This window comes from Oculina patagonica, chromosome 12, assembly GCF_052425735.1.
Source record: "Oculina patagonica isolate OP01 chromosome 12, crgOcupat, whole genome shotgun sequence".
NCBI classification, from domain to species: domain Eukaryota; kingdom Metazoa; phylum Cnidaria; class Anthozoa; order Scleractinia; family Oculinidae; genus Oculina; species Oculina patagonica.
The window spans coordinates 25,088,547-25,106,991 of NC_135769.1; the positions used below are offsets into that span (position 1 = coordinate 25,088,547).

The 18,445-nt window shown below is 37.8% G+C and overlaps 1 protein-coding gene across 10 annotated transcripts in view; it reads right to left on the minus strand.

The window, feature by feature from the left end:
* LOC144633871 (small cysteine-rich protein 6-like) overlaps window positions 1–18,445 on the minus strand; it is a 69,686-nt gene that overhangs the window by 2,776 nt on the left and 48,465 nt on the right. For 2 of the 10 annotated variants that reach the window (XM_078492782.1, XM_078492781.1), the window contains exon 1: window positions 1,636–1,798. The exons of 1 other annotated variant lie outside the window; for it this stretch is intronic. The gene's annotated coding sequence lies outside the window, so the exon portion shown is untranslated. Of the gene's footprint in view, window positions 1–1,635; window positions 1,799–3,089; window positions 3,198–8,109; window positions 8,296–8,857; window positions 9,018–9,492; window positions 9,576–12,131; window positions 12,247–18,445 lie in introns of those variants that run through there. 7 more of the 10 variants (XR_013567112.1, XR_013567110.1, XR_013567113.1 and 4 more) reach the window with 7 other exon arrangements.

An 18,445-nucleotide genomic window follows, 5' to 3' on the forward strand; every position in this document is an offset into this window, starting at 1 on the left:
TAGGAAAGGAAACCAAATGGAGAGATTAAAATGATCATGATTTCACTTTTCAAAGCTCATTTCAGTCGAGTTTAGTTCAAGGGCTTTGTTTTATATAAGTATTACATTTCCTTGTGGGACACGGCCATATAATGATATCTGAAACGAAATTAAGATTCAGCCGGTAAGCTGTACTGTTTATCGTTGTCAAAAGTATAAAGGTAAGATAATTGTTCATTGCATAAAAAGTTGGCTCAAATGTTGGACTCGGCTGAAGAACCTTCTTGTGATATATGAAAGTCTTCTATCAAAGCCTTGAAGGGGATCAAGAAATTGGATAGGACTATAGTCAGATGGGTTTACTTTTTCAGATATTTCTCCAGTGTAATTGAAAATGGCTTTAGAGCTGTTGTAATTTCAATACTAGTACCCTTGCATGCTGCCGATCTACAGTAACTTGCATGTTGTCTGAAAAAAATCATTTTTTTGGTTAAGGTGGATTTCCACTGACGCGTAAATATTTACGTACGTAAAACGTGCGTAAAAAGATACGTAGGCAAATTTCCACTGTCGCGTAAAAAGTAATAGAAAGCGTTTCTTTTTTACGTGCGTTGAACGTACGTAAATGCCCGCCATCCTGAATTATCAAGTTGGTGAATAGATATATGTTATTTGCCGGCCGGGAGGTCCGTATTGGTACAGTTTTTCCCAATACGGAACTACCTAGGCCGAAAAAAAATAACGTTTTTATTTTTTTCTACTTCAATTTGTTTGGAAAAGAAACCAAGGAAAAATGTGTCGCAAAATCTTTGTTTGTATACGCGCGGATTTGATTTGACTGAGTCCGACTCGATCGACGAGCGGTGAAGAGTGAAGAATGCTGTTTGCTATTCAATTCTGAATAAAATAGCGTTACTTAAAAAAAAGGTTCAGCATATTTAATTTACACTGCAGAGAATCAAGAAAAGCAAATGAAGTCATAAATATAGCACAAATATGCCGCAAAATTTAGCACATTTAAATCGATTTCAGTCGGCTTCCCGAACAATTCTCGATATAAAATGTTAATTTTGAAAAGTCTTGAAAGAATCTTTGCTAGCAGGGTGTTAAGCCTATTCCTCTGACTCAAAAATACTCTTTGACTGGAAAACAGTATTTTAAGCTGTTTTATCAAAACTTGACAGATAAATAAGGCAGTTAAACTCATAGATATAGCCTAAAAACCGCGGGAAGTTTACCGCAATGGAGTGAAAATCATTGCAAAATGCTCAAACAATTCGACGGCAAACTACGAACGGTAAAATACAACTCGATTTGTTGAGAAAGAAATAAATACTCGCCTTTTGAAAAACTTTGAGGCCTTTAATTCCACCGCTTTTAAGTCTTTTCAAATTTACAACGTTTGGTGAACAGCTTTTTCGATTTTTGAGAGCAAAACTTTCATGTGTTCGTTCGTCTAGCGCTAAAAATTGATTTCGCTCGGAACTGCATCCCGTTCCGTTGACCGCGGTCAAGATCGGAAAATTCCGCCCGCTCCCGGAACCAATCAGATTGCAGGATTTGGTTCATCTTGCCCGCTCACTGTAACTGGAAACGCGCTGAAACTTCACTGAAATATGACTCAGATATGGGAACACAACTCGGTAGAGCACTCACTTGCTGCGGAAATGAAGTCTCGTCACAAACTCCTGGGTACACGGCGATCTACTTCAAGGATCTTACTACAGACGTAAGGTTGAGACAGAACTTGGGTCCAACAGTAGTTTATTCTTGCTAGCTTGGTAGTCTTCGATGTAATCACACCGAAGTAATCACCGATGTAATCAAAAAAAGTTTACAATGTCGCTTGCTTATATATGATCCTAAGAGAGTTTCTAGCTATTTTTAAATTTTATTACGTGGAAGACCTATGAACAATGCAGCCAGGTGTAGAACACAGTAGAAACGGAAAATGTCAGTTTACAATCTATCCTTACTTCCTAAATTTTCTTTGTTACACTAAATGATTGATAGCAGAGAGAAACTCCCCTTGAATGGAACGAATGTAGAACATCCGCAACGCGAATTTCCAACAAAGAAATTATAGAAGTACAAACGAATATCTTACAAAGAAATTAACTAAGGTACAAGTTGTTCCAGAATAAAATAAAGTAAAATTTCACAAGCGTTTGGCTTTTACTTTAAAACTACTGTTGGTTTTTTAAAAGGTTTTAAAATACTGAATAAGGATAAACACAGAAATGAATGAAACATGAAAAATTTTCTCGTAACACTATATTCAATTTTGCAACTTTTAAAAGTAGCATTTACAAGTTGTAACTGGGAAATAAAAAATAATTTCAAGCGATGCAAATTGTTAACTGTGTCCTTTGAACTGGTTTTTATTCAGATCAAAATTAAAGGCCTTTTTCAAAAATTTTATCTCTGGCTTTTTCTTTTTTAAAAAAAGCGTTTGACGTTTTTTAACTTTCTATTTATTTCATTCAACTTTTGATAACTTAATGTTATGAGGGTGTGTTGATGATCGGCCGCCAAATTCGTATAATTTAAGTTTTTAAAACCCTTGACGAAAAACCAGTGTGTACATATATACTATGGTCACCACTAATAAAGCACAAAATGTCGATGGTCTTTTTATTTAAAATAAAATTGCTTTCTTTTAGTGTTACAATTTACAGTGCAACGCGCCTTACCGTGGCCACCAAACAAACATCTTGTAATATTTTACGTTTAAACTGCGTTTTGTTGATAAATACGCATAAAAAGTATCCATTTAATCGTATTCAACTTTGCAAGGAGGCGTGTTCGTTCGTCAGACAAATAATAATATTTCGAAAGCACACTTGTAAAAAAGTTTGTTGGGTGGCCACGGAAAGGCGCGTCTAAAACATGAGCGTACGATCTATCATTGCTTCATTGTATTATTTCAGTCTTTCGAAATTGTTTTCAGAGAAAGAAAAATCGGCCGTCCCCAAGCTAAGAAAACAAGTCGAGTCACTCTTAAATTTCAATTGCGAAGCGGTACTTAACAAAACGCCCAAAATGAACTCCCCTCTTTGTTACATTGGAAATAAAAGTGCAAGTCTGTTTAACAGGTTTGATATTATTACCTTTTTCGTGGAACTTGTAAAGGATCACAGCGCGATGACAAAATACTTTCTTCAAGTACAGACTGAGAATAGCGAGACAGACCTATATTTTATGCTATGAGGTAGGCGTGTATTTTGTAAATATGGATGACATTGAATGCATCAACTGAACGCATAAAAACATTCCTACTTGTTAAGATCGTTACACTGACTACAAAAACACTATTGTCTGGCTTGTCTTTTATTTTTACCGCTCCCCTAGGCCAAGTACATACATCATATGTGCTTTTAGCTGATGTTAAGTTAAAGGGTTATTCCATTCCCTCTTCTAATCCAATTATATCTTTACTAATATGATAGAAGAACCTTCGTTTGTAAGCTCAAATGTAACAAAGACTCGGTACATTGGATTTGTCAGATGTAAAGCCATTTGATTCAGCAGTAGACACATTTGCTTATTAGCGAAGGATGTGCATGGCGGAATTATCATAACGTTATTTTTTTTTATTGACAGACATAAGTTGTTCTTTTTCTTTCAGTGATATTCGGTTCTTCGAGAACGCTTATAAATTTAATGTGTCAGTGTTTGAGAATATTGGCATGTTTCACAGAAATAATCGGCATGCTATACTAAAAAATGTGTGTCAATTGTTTTGCCTTTGTTTTAAGCTTTGTTTTAATAGATTTTTCATTAAAAACTGAAAAACACTTATCAATATTCGGACCGTTATATTAATAGCTTTTTTAACAATGCTTTTGAGAAACGTTTTCAAAAAGTTTCCGAAATTTACACGTTAATTATTTTAGCTTGGAAAGAATGCCAAGTAGTCATGAGTACGTGTTATTTTTTCTATTCATTTGACTGAAACATACTTTGATATAAATTTTCGATCTATCTCTTTTCTATTTCATGTTTCTATATTACCCGTCTTTCGTTGATATGTTTTTGTCTTTTACATTTTTACTGAGAGCGCGAAGTTCTTTAGGGTTAGGCTTATTGATAATGAAGAAGATTGTGAACAACAGGACATAGCTGACATTGACACGGGACCTGTGAGCAAAGCTGAGATAAGAAGGGCAATAAAGAGTCTTAAGAATGGTAAAGCCCCTGGTGAAGATATGATAACAGCAGAACGTCAACCTGTTAGCCAAGATACTGTAAGTTCTCTAAGTCTCGCGCAAATCGACAACTGGTATGACGAATCGACATCCAGGCAGTCGAATCGACACGAATCGAGTCGAATCGTCACCATTTTCAATCCACCCAGTTGGCCAAGATACTGTAGGGTCTCTTAGTCTCGCGCAAATCGACAACTGGTATGACGAATCGACATTCAGGCAGTCGAATCGACACGAATCGAACGAATCGAGTCGAATCGTCAACATTTTCAACCCACCCTGTTAGCCAAGATACTGTTAGTTCTCTATGTCCCGCGCAAATCGACAACTGGTATGACGAATCGTCATCCAGGCAGTCGAATCGAGTCGAATCGTCAACATTTTCAATCCACCCAGTTGGCCAAGATACTGTAGGGTCTCTTAGTCTCGCACAAATCGACAACTGGTATGACGAATCGACATTCAGGCAGTCGAATCGACACGAATCGATCGAATCGAGTCGAATCGTCAACATTTTCAACCCACCCTGTCAGCCAAGATGCTGTTAGTTTTCTAAGTCTCGCGCAAATCGACAACTGGTATGACGAATCAACATCCAGGCAGTTGAATCGACACGATTCGATCGAATCGAGTCGAATCGTCAACAAATTCAACCCACCCAGTTGGCCAAGATACTGTAAGGTCTCTAAGTCTCGCGCAAATCCACAACTGGTATGACGAATCGACATTCAGGCAGTCGAATCGACACTAATTTCAACCCACCCAGTTGGCCAAGATGCTGTAAGTTCTCTAAGTCTCGCTCAAATCGACATCCGGCACGACGAATCGACATCCAGGCAGACGAATCGTCTCGAATCGAGTCGAATTGACAACATTTTCAACCCTCCATGTTGGCCAAGATGCTGTTAGTTTTCTAAGTCTCGCTCAAATCGACCTCCGTTGAGTCGAATCGTGAAGTGAAATAGTCGAATCGACCCAGTTTGGGTGTATTGGACAACCCTCGAAAAGGTCCCACGTAAATGGAAGAGGGGGCTCATTATTAAGATACTGAAGAAAGGGAACTTAAGGGAGTGTAAGAACTGGCCTCAGAACTGGCGGTGAGTGACTCTCCTACCAGTTGTTAGCAAGATATTGGGAAGAATTGTAATTGATCGCATTCGCACGGGGATTGACAACAGGCTCCGTAAGGAACAGGCTGGATTTAGATTTGGTAGAGGAACGACGGAGCAAATTTTCATCCTACGCAATATATTGGAGCAAGTGAATGAATGGCAGGCAACTCTCTATATCAATTTCGTAGATTTCGAGAAGGCGTTTGACTCAGTGCACAGAAACGGCTCATGGATGATAATGAATCAGTATGGTATCCCACAGAAGATCGTCAACATAGTTAGAGCGCTGTACGATGGCTTTGAATGTGCCGGTTGCGGAGGAAGAAGCAACCTCAGAATGGTCCGAACTAACGACTGGTGTCAAGCAAGGATGTACAATGTCTGGCTTTCTTTTCCTGCTCATTGTAGACTGGGTAATGAGGCATACTGTGAAAGAGGAGGGAACCGGGCTGAGGTGGAAATTTACATCAAAACTTGAGGATCTAGACTTCGGTGACGATGTAGCTTTAATTTCCTCAACCCAAAGGCACATGCAGTTGAAAACAAACAGGCTGGTAGAAAATGCAGAAAGGACAGGCCTTCGGGTAAATGTCGGGAAGTGCAAAGTCTTGAGAGTCAATGCAAAGAATAATGAAGCCATCACAGTGAATGGTCTGGCGTTGGAAGATGTAGAGAAGTTTATCTATTTAGGAGCCACACTATGTAAACAAGGGAGCGGAGAAGAAGACATCAAGGCTAGGCTAGGGAAAGCGAGGGGGGCGTTTGTGAAGCTACACTCTTTTTTTTTTTTTTATAAGAATACAGTTTTCATGAACCAGGCTGAATATTCTTATTTTTCTGCCGATTTTAGGCTGAAAATATTCTTATGAACATTCTTAGAAAATACCGTTTGACATGCATTTCCGTTTAAGCAAGTATTGGGTAATCAACTACAAGTGTTTGCAATTGGTGTCCAGATCTGTATCGCGTACTACTACATTGTGCACATGTACCATTGCTTTTCGTTGCAGCCTGGCCATTTGGCTTTAAACAACTGAAGCATTCCTCACAGAGATAAAGTGACGAAAATGAAAATACCTGATTTTGTTTTAACTAAAAACTATATTCATTTCAAAATCTCAGCATCGGGTTTATTCTTAAAATATTATTAAAAATTCGAAAATTTCAGCCTCGATATTCTTATAAACTAGATTCTTATAAGAGTGTAAATCGAGTATGGAATTCCAGCAGTGTGTCGAGGAAGACGAAGATCAGGCTATACAAAACATTGGTCAAACCAGTTCTCATGTGTGGTTGCAAAACATGGAAAATGAACGAAGGTGATGCTAAGAAAATCGATGTGTTTCAGAACCGATGCCTGAGGAGGATAATGAAGATTAAATGGCAAGATAAGATTAGTAATAGAGAGCTACTGGAAAGGGCTAATGTGGAGAGGTTGAGTGAAGAGGTAAGAAGAAGGAGATGGCGATTCATTGGACACATCCTCAGACAACAACCTGACAATGACTGTGTTACAGCCCTAACATGGACCCCAGAGGACTACCGAGAAAAGAAATCCAGCTAGTGGCAAGGACAGGTCTTGAACCGGGGACCTCCGAGTTACAACAACAGCGCCCTTAACCACTCGGCCACGCTTGTTTTGAACTTGTCGAAACAAGTGCAGTTTCACAATGGTGAATATTAGTACTTAGTTGGTAGTCTTTATTCTCTGTCCTCCCGCTGCAGCAAAGAAGACGGCCTGTTATTGCAGGTTAGCCCAAAAGTCGACCGAATGTGCCTGCAACGATTTACGAACAAAATTAAACTGAAACTGAAACCGATTGCGATATACGTGACCCGTAGAGAACCGTAGCGGTTTTGCACAGGCTCGGGCTATCCCCGTCGTTTTTGGCCGACAGGAGATTGAGACTATCGACCACGACGTGTCCGTCTGATATAAAATTAGCCAATCAGCGCGCGAGAATTCGCGAAAAGCGCCGAAAAGCCAAGAAATTCGTTTGCATTACTTTTGCACAATACGGTAGTTCGCATTTTTTCAATATGCATTGTTTTTTTAATTTCATCATCTGTTTTCCGTCATCTGTCATTCTTATTGTATTAACTGTAGTTTTCTGCTCAAGAAATTTTATAGAAAATCCCATACCTCAGTTTCAGCTATACATCAACGTTGGCTTTGTTCCCCCTCATCATTTTTACTGTTTAGTTTTTCTCCCGACTTGTTACCAGCGCTAACCGGACATTCTTTCAAGCGTACATCATCTTTGCATCCGGAAGGGTGGGAGGAACCCCTACAGTGGACAAGGTGTCGCCTGAAAGGGGTACCTTTTCAGGCTGCGAGTATGTAAAACGGTAGAAATGTCGCGAGTTGAAATATACAAAAGGGTAGGGAAAACTTCCATTTATTCATATAAAAGGCCTTTCAAAATATCTCGAACAGACGCACGTTATGGCTGACTCATCTAATTCAAGTGAAAAAGGAAGGTAGGCGGAAGGTTACGTTTTCTCTCAAAAGTGGTATATAAAAGCTTAATCCCGGGATTCCTACTAATGGAATCCTTTTGATTTATCTTTCTTCCTACATTCTTGTTTTCATCTCTAGTACAGTGGAACCCCGGTAACTTTAACTCTGAAGAGAAACGAAAAACAGTTCGAGTTAGCGGGGTTTTCGAATTATCCGAGTAAAAATGTTTGAAAACTGGGTCCAAGGGAAATGAAAGTTAATTCGAGTTAGCGGGGTTGTTCGAGTTATCCGAGTGCGAATTACCGGGGTTCTACGTACTGTATTATAAAACGGTGGAGACAAAAAGAAACTTTTTTCAATGATCCAGCCTTTATTTTTCCTATTCTTACATTATGTTTTTTCAGTGTTTCCCCTTAAGAATACCCAAATTTACTCAATTATTCCAGCATTTACTTTATCAGCTTATCATTCAGTTTACTAAGTTAAGGCCGTCATTTCATTTATGGAGACAGACATCATTGCCCACCATCTGACCCTGCAAACAAAATAACTGACTATTACCCAGAGTTATATACCACTTAGTTGTAACTTGTATAGGTAAGCTAGAACCTCTTTCAGAATATTGTTTCAACGAAGCTTTGCCGTGGAGCTGTTTAACTTATTTTTACATCTGGGCGACAACAGCAAGGGCAAAGGTGGTTCGAATCATGGTGTTTAGAATTACAAACAGTTTATGTGGATGATACGTTGATATCGATTTATTCATGCGTCCACCATACCATTCCATTCCATTCCACCATACCATTCCATTCATGATTTACCATTCCACCATACCATTCCACCATACCATACCATACCATACCATACCATTCCACCATAACATTCCATTCATGATTTATTCATGCGTCCACTCACCATACCATTCTCACAGCGAGAATGGTATGGTGAGTAAGGTTCTCCTGCTCCACTGATGTATGAGAAGGCGTGTTTTCTGCAGTTATGTATTGATGAGAGATAAAAAAGACTTCTGCAGGGAAAACGTATGTTGAATATTTTGTGAACAGGTATCAATGCATATGTTGTTTTAAGAATTTTACTTTACCCTGATGATAACATCAACATCAGTGGGCTAGTCCTCGTAACAGCAGCATTTCTGGGACCCTGGGCAGTAAAAGCCGTAGTCAAAGCAATCAAAACTTGGAGGAAGACAATCGACCTGTTGATCGAAACATACCCCAACACGCTCACAAGCCGCCCCTGCAACCAAGAAAGGATTGTTCTCTTTTTAGACATAAACACAACCTGGCAAATATTTGACTTTCATTCGCGCGTCCACAAGTAAGGTTAAAAATAAAATTCTAACAGCGTACTCACAGCAACTGAATATTCCCCTGTGCAAAACCACTGTTGGCCAGAGGTCTTTTTATTACAGAATAGTAAAGCTATGGAACTCTTTAGACAAAGACTTAAAACTATGCGAAAGTCATGCAAATTTTAAGAAAACTCTGAAGACAAAGCTTCTCAGCGAGTTTTTACATTAATTTTTTTCTTATTTCTTTCATTTTTCTTTCTATTTCTTTTTAATTTTTATTAATATATAACTAGTGTACATATTTTACATTTTACATTTTATTCCACTTCATGTTTTGTTCACTGAAAAACCTTTTTAGGAGTGTTCAATAAAATTTTATCTATCTTATTTAGCGTACGGTCGTGATGAAAACACACTCACCCTGCTTGGAATGAACTTGCATGGTGAGACTCCCCAAAATAACTAGTAACAGGTACAAATGAAACTTGGAGTCCATAATCTTCCTGCAAAAGAAAACAGTCCCAAGCTTATTGAATTATCAAAATTCTCTGAGCAATGTTTTCCGATTAGTTGGACTTAGGAAAGGAAACCAAATGGGGAGATTAAAATGATCATAATTTCGCTTTTCAAAGCTCATTTCAGTTGGGTTTAGTTCAAGGGCTTTGTTTGATTTAAGTATAATATTTCCTTGTGAAACACGGCCATATAGTGATACCTGAAATGAAACGAAGATTTAGCTGGTAAGCTGTACTGTTTGTCTTTATCATAAGTATAAAAGGTAAAATAATTGTTCATTTCATAATGTTTCGTTTACAGTGCGACGCGCCTTACCGTGGCCACCCAACAAACATTTTTACAAGTGTGCCATCGTAATATTATTATTTGTTTGACGAACACGCCTCCTTGCAAAGTTTAATACGATCAAATAGATACTTGTTACATCGTATTTATCAACAAAACGCAGTGAAAACGTAAAATATTACAAGATGATACTTGTAAAAAAGTTTGTTGGGTGGCCACAGTAAGGCGCGTCGCTCTGCAAATGTTGGACTTGAATGAAGAACCTTCTTGTGATATATGAAAGTCTTCTATCAAAGCCTTGAAGGGGATCGAGAAATTGGATCGGACTATAGTCAGATATAAAAACTCATTTGGATCGCCTGATGCTAGACGCAAAAACGTATACTCGCTGTAGTTAGCGGATTATCAAAACCTTGAATAGATACAGGATTTTTCAAAACTGAAACATACTCCTCCAGTGTAATTGAAAATGGCTTTAGAGCTGTTGTAATTTCAACACTAGTACCCTCGCATACTGCCGATCTACAGTAACTGATTAAATTTTTTTCAAAGAGAGAAAAATCGGCCGACTCCAAGCTAAGAAAACAGGTCGAGCCACTCTTTAACTTCAATTGCGAAGCGGCACTTAACAAAACGCCCAAAATGAACTCCCCGCCTTGTTACATTAGGGCTTTCCGATTTTAGCGGAAAATCAACGGAAGTGGAAGTAATATTATTGTTCTTCCATTACTTTATAGAACAATAGCTTTATTAACCAATTTTTAAAAGAAATGGCTTTTCATTGTTGTCATAACCTGTAGAACAGAAGACGAAATTACTTTGTTATGCTGCACCTCTATGGTACACGTGGAGATAGTAGGGACTTTAAGATACCTGGACGGCTGACCTCGAGGACGGCTGACCGGAAGTAATTTTTCGCGTGTAGCCTATATTGCGCATGCCCGCTCCACGCACATTGCCGTCCAGCTCCGTCCAGCTGTTGTCGAGGACGTGAGAAGTAGAGTTTTGCCGTCCACCAGTGAACGGGAGTGCTTTTTGTATGATTGGGTTTAAAAATCTTATTATTTTTTAATTCTGTTACTGTGTCAGGTGGTCCTTTATGGTATTCTTGGTTTGGTACTGATAAAAAGTTAAGAAGTCAAGTTTCATTTGCGATTGCGAATATATTTGCTGTGCTTTGCATAAACGCTGATGGCGAAGCCACGTGCGTGAAATCATGAACTTTCTTGCCTGTGTTCCTACAAAAATTTCACTTGGAATTTGTACCCTGTGAATGAAAATAGTGCTTTCTGGTCCTCGACTTTGGGCTAGAAGCGCCAAATGTTTTTCTTCGCATGTTTTGGGCTAAGGAATTATTGATCCACAAACGAAGCCGTCCTCCGTTCACACACGCCGGCTCTTAACGTTGGAAGTTCCTGCCAAGAAGGTCGACATCGGCCCAGTCCTCCTCGCAAAATTCTACCTTCCTCGCACCGTCCTCGAGGTCAGCCGTCCAGGTATCTTAAAGTCCCTACTAAGGCATGAGCGAAAATAATTTCCGCGCATTCGAAGAATCGAAGCAGGATGGAAGTTTCCGTTGCTGAGAGCAGGAGAGAAGGGCAAAAAAGTAGCCTAAACCGAACTTTTGGGGCACGAACGCATGTGAGAACGCCCCAAAGTCGAGAGAACTTATAAATACTGTGCTCAATACGGCGGCATCTAAAGGCAAAAGGTGCTAATTTATGTAACACGCGAGGCCATGGCACTTCGGTGCGAACATACCAATGAAAATAGTAGTCCTTTTCTTTTCTTTTTTTTTGTTTATCTGGCAAGTGCGAAGATGAATGTCAAGCGCGAAGATTAAGAAATTATGTTCAGTTTGCTTTAACGCAATATGGTTTGACATATATGTACGGGTATTTTTAATTTCATAATGCCAATGTTGAAAATTAAACAAAAGAAGAGAAGTACGTAATGACTGTGTATGAATTTTTTATAAACGGGTTTTGAAGAATGACAAACGAAGATAGAGTTCCAACTGGAGAACCAAATTTCAGTTCGCAAACAAATTAACTATGCAGTTATTTGTTTACCGTCCTAAATTTGAATTTAAAAGGCTGTCAAATTCAAAGTAACGACAAGTTGTGATATTCAAGCACACGTATATTAAAGTCCACGCGTCGCTTTAGGTGAGCGGAAAATCGGCCTGATTTCCGTAAATCGGAAAGCCCTATTAGAAATAAAAGTGCAAGTCTGTTTAACAGGTTTGATATTCCTACCTTTTTTGTGGAACTTGTGAAGGATCACAGCGCGATGACAAAATACTTTCTTCAAGTACTGAGACTGAGAATAGCGAGAGTTGCTTTGTTTAAAACCCTTTAGACCTATAATTTATGCTATGAGGTAGACGTGTATTTTGCAAATATGGATGACATTGCGTGCATCAACGCATAAAAACATTCCTACTTGTTAAGGTCGTTACACTGACTACAAAAACACTATTGTCTTTTATTTTTACCGCTTCCCCAGGCCAAGTACATATATTATATATGCTTTTATCTGATGTTAAGTTAAAGGGTTTTATTCTATCCCCTCTTCTAATCCAATTATATCTTTACTAATATGATACAATTAAGAACCTTCGTCAGTTGTAAGCTCAAATGTAACAGACTCAGTCAGACATTGGATTTGTCAGATGTAAAATCATTTGATTCAGCAGTAGACACACCTGCTTATTAGCGAAGGATGTGCATGGTGGAATTACCATAACGTTATGTTGTTTTATTGACAAACATAAGTTGTTCTTTTTCTTTCAGTGATATTCGGTTCTCTGAGAACGCTTATGAATTTAAAAAAAAGTGCATTCCTTCGGAGTAACTTTACGTGCGTTTTAACATGAAAATATTTGCATATGGATGATGTGTCAGTGTTTTGAGAATATTGGCAGGTTTCACAGAAATAGTGCATGCTAAAACAATGTGTGTCAATTATTTTGCCTTTCAAAGCTTTGTTTTAATAGATTCTTGGCGCCACTAGTGTCGTGACAAAGTCTTCATTGAAAACTGAAAAACACTAATCAATATTCGGACCGTTATATTAATAGCTTTTTTAACAACTCTTTTGAGAAAGGGTGTCAAAAGGTTTCCGAAATTTACACGTTAATTATTTTAGCTTGAAAAGTATTTTTATATTAAGTAGCTATGAGTACGTGTTATTGTTTTTATTTATTTCACTGAAACATACTTTGATATAAATTTTCGATCTAGTTTATTTCTATTTCATGTTTCTATATTACCCGCCTTTCGTTGATATGTTTTTGTCTTTTACATCAAGTTACTGAAAGCGCGAAGTTCTTTAGGGTTAGGCTTATTGATAATACTTTTGATCGAAAAGTATGCGGCGAAAGACTGGTTTTCATGTGAAAATCAAATTAACAAAAATTCTTATAAAACTGCAACTAGTAGAATCACAAAAAGATGCTCGTTCTTCGTTGGAGAAAGGCTCGATATCACCTGGTCGGAAATTTTGAAAAGAACCCCTAAAAGAGACCAATCTGGGCGTGGCTCAAGCTATTTTAGACCCCTAAAAGATACCAAAATTCTGAGAAAAAGAACTTATATTTGTATATTTCTTCGTGTGCAACCCTAAACGAGACCCTGACGGCTAAAAATATTGTCATTTTCTTAAATTTTCCCTTGAACACCCTAAGCGAGACTCAAAGTCCGAAATTTATACCCCTAAGCGAGACGACGAGCATCCCCGTCACTCTCATATGGGAGTCCCCCCCCCCGGGGGGCTTCTAGTACGATCGCATTGCATGTCTACATGTATGTAATTAACCATAAGACTTTGTGGTCGCAGTACTATAGTGTGCTCGGTGTAATGGCGACTGTTGTTTATTCAATCGTTTGTTTGAGTTCATCCTTTGCCTACTAATTCTCCGCCTTTGAAGTAAACAACAAGATATTCCTCGACAAAACAGACCACAAATATAGTATTTCTAGTTTAAAATTAAAAAAAAAATAGATTTTGACCATCCATACAAAATGGGATTTAGACTGCCTACTGGCAGGGTCTGAAATATTGTGTAGACACTGGCTGTTTTGTTTTTAAAAAGGTTTTTAAAGATAACGTCGAAAAAAGGAAGTTTTCGGTGGTTGAAATAAGTTTTAAGTTGATAATATTATGAAATCAGTGTGTGTTTTATATTTTCCAAGTTTACTGGAAAAGGAAGAGGACAAAGTATTCTTGTTGTCAAGGATCCTATTAACCATTCACTTTAACGTTTTTGTTTACCTTCTTCGATGAGCAAGTTTTAATAGGCCATTTTACAGTTGTCTGCTCAGTGACCTGGCCTTTGAATGGCAGTGAGGCTGAAGGTGACCTTGTTTTGATACAGACCTCACTGCTTTTGTTTTGTTAATCATGTTGTTATGATGCTTATTAGTTTGTATTTACATAATAATGCAGAGAGGTTTGTATCAATGCAAGGTCACCTCCAGCCTCACTACCATTTAAAGGCCAGGCCACTTGGCAGCCAACTGTAAAATGGACTATTGCATAGGATTGTGGGTGAAAAAAACTGACGTACGATTGACAACGAAGACGACTATTTACTTGTATCTGTATTGCTATTATGACGCATTTTGGGGGTGTATTTCTTAATCCGCCTCTTTCAGTTTTCACTTGTCTCGGATGCTAAGAGGCCAGTTTTACCAGCTCTAATGAAACACGTTTGGCTCGCTACATTTTAACCCTTTCAGTGCTAAATTTTTTTAAAAATCACGTTCTTTTTAACCCTTAAACAGAATTTTTAGTGCTACGATCCTGAATTTTCCTCAATTGTGCTTAAAAAGCACTTTTCGACAATACAGTAAGATTTTGAACAAGATTCTATGATAAAAGTGTACAAAATTGTACTTTGGTGCTTGCGCATTAGCCAAAATTTTGACTTTCCATTTTTTTCTTGCTCATTTTCCTTTCGTTTTTCTTGGCTTTGTTATTCCCACTCCTTTGTACTCTTCCAATTCTTGCTTTAGGCCAAACACGTTTTGATGAAATCATTGGTAAACCCTGAAAAGAGGACCTCGATCAATTAAAGGTGTTTTTTAAAACACCTTTAATAACACCTTTTTAGCACCGATTTTGCACCAAAAACCGATTGTGTTTTTCTCGATTAGCTCTGTCAGGATGCAACCGATATGCAGAATGAATAGTTCTGTGAAAAGTTTCAACTTAGCCCTGTCAGTTGCTCAACACCAAAATCTGCTGACTTGCAAAGTGGTGACGTCACAAGTGGTTCATTGACTGCTCCTTCAAGAGTCGACAAAAGTCGACTTTAGCACTGAAAGTGTTTATGTACAAAACATACCCAACCTTCAAATCAAGGCTCCATCTCCTCCCCAATCCGATCTAAAAGGACAGCGTGGTTGACGGGGGTAAACAAATTCCTATCTCCTAAAGTAACTGCTAGAAAGAAATAGGTCTGGGAGGGGCTGTTCCTATATGGTCCTTGCAAACATACACGAGGTAAATTATTGAGTGCAATTCGCCTAATTCAGAAAACAAACGTGTTATTTTAGAGTTATTACATTTTGCGTTATTTAAAGTATTTTAAGGGGTTATTCAAGTGAAAAATGAAGAAAACGGACGCAGATTTTCTATTATAGGTATGTGAAAGGGATACCATTTACTAGGAAAGGTATACGGAAGGGTAGCCTGCAGAACAGGCGGTTTATTTTGCGGGTCGAAGCGCGAAGTGCGAGTTCTGCAGGCTAACGGAAGGGTTACTTTTTCTCTCAAAAGTGATATATAAAAGTTTAATCCGGAGATTCCAATAGAATCCTTTTGATTTATCTTTCTTCCTACATTCTTGTTTTCATCTCTAGTATTAACAAAACGATGGAGACAAAAATAAACTTTTTTTCAATGATCAACCCTTTATTTGTCCTATTCTTACATTATTTTTTACCGTGTTTCCCCTAAAGAATACCCAACTTTACTCAATTATTCCAGCATTTACTTTATCAGCTTATCATTTTGTTACTTAGTTAAGGCCGTCATTTCATTTATGGACACAGACATCATTGCCACCATCTGACCCTGCAAAAAAAATAACTGATTATTACCCAAGGTTATATAGCACTTAGTTGTCACTTGTATAGTTAACCGATCCTCTTTCAGAATATTGTTACAACGAAGCTTTGTTGTGGAGCTGTTTAACTTATTTTGACATCTGGGCGACAACAGCAAGGGTAGAAGTGGTTCGAATCATGGTGTTTAAAATTACAAACAGGTTATGTGGATGATACGTTAATATTTATGTATTCATGCGTCCATAAATGCTCATTTATCGTTTCTTCCACAACGAGAATAGTATGGTGAGTAAGGTTCTCCTGCTCCACTGATGTATGAGAAGGGTATCAATATAATGCATATGATGTTTTAAGAATTTTACTCACCCTGATGATAGCATCAACATCAGTGGGTTAGTCCTAGTAACAGCAGCATTTATAGATCCCTGGGCACATATTAGGGCATTCATTAGGAGTAGGAGGAGGACAAGGGTAATCTGGATTGAAACATTTCCCAGTACCCGGCCCACAAATCACTGTAAACAAGAAAGGATTGTTCTCTTTTTAGACATAAAAAGTCATTCTCCAAACACAACCTGGCAAATAGTTTGACTTTCATTCGCGCGTCCACAAGTAAGTGTTAAAATAAAATTCTAACAGCGTACGGTCGAGATGAAAACACACTCACACAGCTCCGAATGAACTTGCATGGTAAGACTCCCCAAAATAACCAGTAACAGGCACAAATGAAACTTGGAGTCCATAATCTTCCTGCAAAAGAACACAGTCACAAGCTTATTGAATTATCAAAATTCGCTGAGCAATGTTTTCCGATTAGTTGGACTTAAGAAAGGAAACCAAATGGAGAGCCGATTAAAATGATCATGATTTCACTTTTCAAAGCTCATTTCAGTCGGGTTTAGTTCAAGGGCTTTGTTTGATATAAGTATAATATTTCCTTGTGAGACACGGCCATATAGTGATACCTAAGATAAAGATAAGATAAGAAACTTTATTTAAGTGTCAAAAAACCTTATAGCCTGGAAAATAATACCATACTAATTAGGGGACACTGCTAAAAACTAAAAGCTACACTAATACTAAATATAAATACAATAAAAATATATAATAATGAAACGAAGATTTAGCAGTAAGCTGTACTGTTTATCTTTATCATCAGTATAAAAGGTAAAATAATTGTTCATTTCATAAAATCTTCGTTCAAATGTTGGACTTGAATGAAGAACCTTCTTGTGATATATGAAAGTCTTCTATCAAAACCTTGAATGGGATCGAGAAATTGGATCGGAATATAGTCAGATATAAAAACTCATTTGGATCGCCTGATGCTAGACGCAAAAACGTATACCCGCTGTTGTTAACGGATTATCAAAATCTTTTAAAGTAAATACCGGGTTTTTCATTTTGTTTTTAAACATACTCCTCCAGTGTAATTGAAAATGGCTTTAGAGCTGTTGTTATTTCAACACTAGTACCCTTGTATACTGCCGATCTACAGTAACTGATTAAAATTGTTTTTCAGAGAGAGAAAAATCGGCCGACTCCAAGCTAAGAAAACAGGTCGAGTCACTCTTTAACTTCAATTGCGAAGCGGCACTTAACAAAACGCCCAAAATGAACTCCCCGCCTTGTTACATTAGAAATAAAGGTGCAACTTTGTTTAACAGGTTTGATATTCTTACTTGGAACTTGTAAAGGATCACAGCGCGATGACAAAATACTTTCTTCAAATACTGACTGAGAATAGCGAGCCAGACCTATAATTTATGCTCTGAGGTAGGCGTGTATTTTGCAAATATGGATGACATTGGATGCATCAACGCATAAAAAACATTCCTACTTGTTAATGTCGTTACACTGACTACAAAAACACTATTGCCTTTTATTTTTACCGCTCCCCCAGGCCAAGTACATATATTATATATGCTTTTAGCTGATGTTAAGTTAAAGCGTTATTCCATTCCCTCTTCTAATCGGCAATTATTTTTCATAATTTTACTTATATGATAGAAAACCTTCGTTTGTAAGCTCAATTGTAGCAAAGACTCAGTCAGACATTAGACTTGTCAGATGTAAAGCCATTTGATTCAGCAGTAGACACATCTGCTTATTAGCGAACGATGTGCCTGGCGGATTTAGCATAACGTTATGTTTTTTTATTGACAAACATAAGGTGTTCTTTTTCTTTCAGTGATATTCGGTTCTCCGAGAACGCTTATAAATTTACTAAAAGTGCATTCCTTCGGAGTAACTTAACGTGCGTTTTAACATGAAAATAATTGCATCTGGATGATGTGTCAATGTTTAAAAATATTGGCAGGTTTCACAGAGGCTTGCCAAAACAATGTGTGTCAATTGTTATGCCTTTCAAAGCTTTGTTTTTATAGATTCTTGGCGCCACTAGTGTCGTGACAAAATCTTTATTATTAAAAACTGAAAAACACTAATCTATATTTGAACCGTTATATTAATAGCTTTTTTAACAACTCTTTTGAGAA